Here is a 6397-nt window from a genome sequence, read left to right as displayed (position 1 = left end):
ATAGATAAAATAATTTTTTTTAAGTTTAGGCCGAGAAAATCGTATTGTATACATTTTATAGCGTACATAACTCTAAATCATATTTGAATGAAATAGTTCATTTCTTTGTATTCTAAACTCGGAAGATGACGTCAACAGTTTCGTGTTCTTTTTTTAGTGTAAACAATAAGCGACGTCATTTTTAAATGCGTTCTTGTCCCAAGTTTAAACACTTTTCCGGTTGCATAAATAAAATTGTTTTTCTACATTCGAATACGCCTTTTTTTTTTATTTTTCTTCTTTAAATAAAATTGTGGTTATACATTTAAAACATCTAACATATTATTTTCAACAAAAGTCCGTATAAAGTTCTCCATATATCGCTGCAGTTTCTGATGTGATGTCCGGCGAAAATATTTTGCGGACAGACAGACAGAGAGAGAGAGAGAGAGAGAGAGAGGTGCGCACGGGGGCTTTTATATATTAGGATATATATATATATATATATATATATATATAATATATATATATATATATATATATATATATATATATATATATATATATATATATATATATATATTGAAGTTCTAATTTAAGCTTCAATTTGTTTACGACATATCTAACACGCATACACACGCATATATATATATATATATATATATATATATATATATATATATATATATATATATATATATATATATATATATATATATATATATATATGCGTGTGTATGCGTGTTAGATATGTCGTAAACAAATTGAAGCTTAAATTAGAACTTCAATTTTTATAGTGAAAATGAACAAACAAGCAGTAAATTTTGGGGCACCTAAATATCGTGGGGCCCTGACTTCAGTCCTCTGAGCCCCCCCCCCCCTTAATCCGCAACTGTGTTACCCTTTGGAGCATTGCGGTCCATTTTGCTAATAATATCCATCTGTTTCTATGACCTCGGCATACGTAGGGATAGTATGATTAGCCCAGCCGCCTATACTTTAGCTTACATGAGTCGTTACCCACGAAATCAGGGTGGACTCAAGCCCGAACTCGAGACTTTTGGGTTAGCATTCGTACGCTCTACCTTCCGACCACGTCGTCCCATAGACTATGATATTTTATTTTAAAAAAAATATAACCAGACAAATAAAAGTTCAAACAAACACCATACTTTTTTATAAAGTGCATCAGATAAAGAACAAACGTATTAAGACAATATCATTTCACATTTTTGAGAACGTAAATAGTTTCTTAATTAAGGCATCATAAAACTATATAAAAATAGTTTTAAAAATCATGGTAGCGAAAATTGGCATCAGTAAATATGATCACAAAATTGTATTATAAGATTACATTGCAAAACATTGTATAGAAAATAATCACAAACAAGATATCACAAAAGATTGAGCTAGTAAAAATTGTATAGCAAAATTTTGTTACAAAAAGCCCCTCGCAAAAATTAAATAAATGTATAAATCTAATACCACGTGTTAGACAACTTGTATCAGAAAAAAATATCACATTTGTATCACTAGTATCATATGTATACAGTTATTTGAGAAAACAAAATCACATTTGTATCACGAGAAACCCGTTTATACAGCTATTTAAAAAAAAATTGTACAATAACATTAAACATGAAAACTGTATTTCACTTCTTTTATTGTTTTAGTTCAAAATGGTTATAGAATAAATTTAATTTTCTATGTAATAAAAAAAGATGTTGTTAATAATGCTCAACAGAAAATTGCGCACAAAAAATGTGAGAAAGTAGATTTCTATGTTGCATAACAGAATATTTTTTCCAGGAAATATGACATAATGATAGATTATCAGTATAATTAGTTTTCCGCATTTTTCTGTTTACGCTATTTAAGTTTGCACATTTTACTGTTTGTCAAAAAAAAAAAAAAAAAAAAAAAAAAAAAAAAAAAAAAAAACACCAAACAAACAGTTTCTTTGTGATTTTCATTTCCTGAAGTGTTTTCTTTTTAAATGCAAATCGCCATCGCTTTTTGACATTATGTCGATATCTCTGTCACCTTTTTTTTAGTTGTTGAAGAAAATGTCTAATTCATCCCTGACGGTCACATAATCTGTAGAACTGTATGTTGCTTTCCCGTTGAAGTCGTCCTTTGTTCGCATCAAGTCAGTATTGAGACGCTGCCGTTCACTGCTATGGCAAAAGCATTTTCAATGTTGACCTGATGACAGTTCTCTACGTGAAAACACACAATCACCTTCAACTCCCTGACAGTAAAACAAAATAAAACATATTTCGTACTTTACTTCATTTTAAACAAAATTAAGAACATTTAAGAAGCAGTGACGAAACTAGAAAAAAAAAGGTTCCCCAGTAAAAAAAAATGGTGATCATAAAGATGCGCCAATGAAAAAATGCGCGACGGAAAACCGCGCATAAAAATATATGGAAAGGATTTTGTTTTAAAAGCCTACACTAAAAATATTTAAAAATAAATCGGGCGTAATCTCCCCTAAACTTTCTGGAATATACTTATATAATACTACGGGGATGGCAAACTCGGGAAATACATAAGATTTTAATAAATGTTTAATTACTTGAACTTTTTAAAATAGATGACAATCTCGTAGAAAAAAGAATTGCACGACAAGTTAACAGCAAACAATGAGTGTATAATAGTGTGGAATATTAGTACTTTATAAATTCATATAAGTTTTTTGAGAAATCCGAAATAGCGTAAAGTGCTACTTTATGTTAACAGAAACTACTTTAAATTTGGCAGAAGGCAGATAATTGAATTATTTACATCTTTAAATTATATGCGAAATTTAGTCTATCTATCTGAAACAGTACTCAAGATACAAGCTTATGAAAAACCAAAAGTAGAAATAAGTTCCATTTCCGGTTACCGGAAATCTCTGAAAAATGTATACAGAACTACACATTTGATATAATACATATGTGAAACTTCATCAATTAAGCTGTAAGAGTACTCATGTTATAATGTTCAAAGACACACACACATACCCACACAGACATTCGCACAAAGTTGCCAATCTACATTTTTCCGACTTCCAAATTTTTTGCACTTTTACAATACTTCCTCTATACTTCCTATACTTCGTATACGAGAAAGTAAAAAAAAAAATTAATGAAAAACGTAACAAGCTGTTATGTAATAACGCACTAAATAAATGCATTTCTTTAAATATATAATAATACACTTGTATTTCCGCCTCACCCGCCCTACCTTAGGTACGCCTCTGGTCGACATCTGTTTATTTTAAATACCTATTTTATATAATTTCTACAAGTGTTTATTCTTCCATTTCAAAAGTTATTCCCCTCCCTCTCTTTTTTACCCCCACCCTACATACACACCAATATTTGTTCACACGGTTACGGTCCAATGCTGTCACACCACTGAACATGCAACTCTTGGGTCAGGTTGCATCAGAACTACTTTACTTTAGTTCAAACTTCTTCGCAATAGTACGACGTTCAACTTTTTTAGCATTCTAGCGTATCTTTTAAGGCTTGCATTTAATGTAAGCAATGTTTTTTTTTTTTGTTTTTTTAAAAGAATATTTGAGGAGTGTAAGAGTCCAAATCTTGTCCATTGGATTTAAGTTTTTTTTTTTACTAACGTCATATTTAACGCGCTGAACACACTATTGTGCAGTAAAACTGGAAATTCCGATTATTAAATTTCCAGCTGGGAATTCCCATTGACCCAAATTTATGAACGCCATGACTGTTTATGTTTTCGACCGACTTTTAATAGGAACACAATCAAAAGCCCGATGATCATCCTCAGCTTGATGAAAATTTACGGGTCCAATTATTTTTTAATAATCAATTCACTAATAGTCTTAGTACAGCACCGTTAACTAGGGGCCCACCATTTTTTTTAACCTGGGATTTTTCCTGGGAGACGGAGGGTCAGTCTACACCTGGAACTGCAAACTGTTAAAGAAGTATCGAGGTAGGGTGGGGTGGTGTGTCTAAGGGAGGTAAGTAGTAGACCTACTTTATTTGAAAACATTAAAATCAGCAGCTTCTATAATATGTTGTATTAAATTTTTAAATTGGATTGTTAAATAAAAATCAATATTTTACAGTTTTCGTTTGACGGCTCAAATCACCTAACGCCCCAGAGACATTAAAAGCTTTAAAAAAAAAAAAAAAAAATTAATGTCTTATATTTTGGTCTTTTAATAGAAATTCATGTACAAAAGGATAGTGAAAAAATGTTATTACTATTCTAAATATCATATCACGTTTATTTTTTTTTCTGCGGCTATAGTATAGCATTTATGTTATGGTAAAATAAGTTATAAAACATTATTTACTCTCAAAATTGTTAGGTAAATGGGCTATCCTTTCTTAACATAACCAAAGGCTCATTTGTTTAAATGAGGAAACTCTAAAACGAATACATAAGAAATGTGAATTCGAATTGGTCAACTTACGTTTTGCCTCCGTGTTTCTTCCCCTTTTCCAGCGGTTTGACCTCTACGCCTGCTGCATCTTCAGGTTTCAGCTGTCCCTGATGTTGACTGATGAAGTTCTCCAGATTCTGACGGATGCTGGGCAGCATTTTGTCTCGAACAACCCAGGAGTCCAGACGAGGAAAGCTGGTCTTGAGCGTGTCCAGGATGTTGCGTTCTATCACGTGCATGACGTCATCGTATGTGGGGTAACAGGACTTGTTAGGCAGGCAGGGAGTCATCAGATGTATCCCCATACTGGCGAGTGCAGAAAACACGGTTTCTGGCTTCCTGGTATCAGCTTCTGGTATAACAACTGTAGCAGTCTGGTTAATATATGAAAGACACTGGGCGATACATTTGTTTTTATTTTCCTTACATTTAGACACGTTTTGGTCCCTGGTATATTTGGCCGTACCAGAATGTGACGATTCGTTTGGAAATTCTGAACGGGATCTTTGACCATTAGTCAGGCATGCCTCCCTCAAGTTCTGCAGTCCGTTGGTTTGTTTTAGAATTTCCCTGAGTCGGAACCAGTAAGGGTTGGGAGGTTTTGCTTCATCAGTCTCTATGTCAGTTGAGTCGTTGGAAGCCATGTTTTACCACCTATTCACCTAGACCTTTTTTAATATCTGAAAGGTTTTTAAAAAAATCTAGCCATTTAGTTGATAAAAATTAAAAATATAAGGACTCCATCGAAAAAATAATAATCACCAAAACATTTAGAATAAATGTATGTAAAGATTCAACGTAATTTAAAAAATAAAATAAGTGTATTAGGCCTAGGACATATAACGACATCCGTTTTTTCTTCTAAAAAAATAAGTTGCCGCAGTTTTTGTTTCCTTACCAAGATCCATACTAAATCAAATTGCCGATCATCTTTTTACGATTATAGTTAGGTTAAAGTAATATTATTTTGGTTTCACTATTAAAATAACGTGGTAATAGATAATGAAACAATATCGAGACATATGTTTTTAATTGCGTAATTATGTCACCAAATCAGCTGGTAATATGAACACCACGTGCATTCCAAATTAAAATTTACAGTTAGAGAATTCAAAAAATTCGAATATTTTATCAAATCAAAACCTTTTACACTTACCAGTACCTTAACATAAAGTTTATAACTAACTTCTGTGTCGTTCAGAATATAGAATTAGAATGTCTTTGGCAAAACCGGTTAGTTTTACGTATTCGAAATGCAAGTAGGGTACACAGTAAGCGTTAGTAATACACTAAAAAAGGGGAATTTTTGACTAGGCATAGAAAGACCCAAAGAACAAGATTTAAATATTTGTTTAGTGAAAATCGTTTAGCCGAACTTCCTTCTCGATTGGAATGCCATACATTTATTGAAAAAAGCACAGGCGAAAACTGGTCTTAGGTGCGAATGAAAAAAATAATACTATGTGGAAAGGTCTATACATAAATATACATATATAAAACATTAAGAACAAAACTATTTCTATAAACTCGCATAGAAATTACACAAAAGCAGAAGTTAACTATTCATGGGCCTACATTTCGCTTAATTAACTTTCAAGAAATTTAAATTTTTTAAATGGTGGAGAGGGAGGGGGCAGCTAATGCCTTAATCCATACATTTGTCACCTCCCCCCTCCCCCAGATCCACATATGCATTCACGGTACATATGTAGGCCTATACAACTTAGAAATTAAACATCGAGTTTTGATCAGTTGATTCCAATGTTGAACTCATCTTAGACTTCTTCAGACAAAACTTTTAACATTTTTTATAAAACAAATTTATAAACGTGTAGAGTTGGCCGATATAACGTATACAAACAGCTGATCAGAACACTAAATCAATAACACCGTATTCTTGTCAAAACGAGACTTAAATAAATACACTTAGCTAATCAAACTTTGAAAGTCTACGCTACCTTGATTTATATGTACCGATTAGCTTAGAAAAGC

The sequence above is a fragment of the Physella acuta genome, unplaced genomic scaffold (assembly GCF_028476545.2).
Source record: "Physella acuta isolate Inbredline_101_S28 unplaced genomic scaffold, ASM2847654v3 ptg000175l, whole genome shotgun sequence".
In the NCBI taxonomy this organism is placed as follows: domain Eukaryota; kingdom Metazoa; phylum Mollusca; class Gastropoda; family Physidae; genus Physella; species Physella acuta.
Note: the sequence above shows the minus strand (reverse complement) of the source record.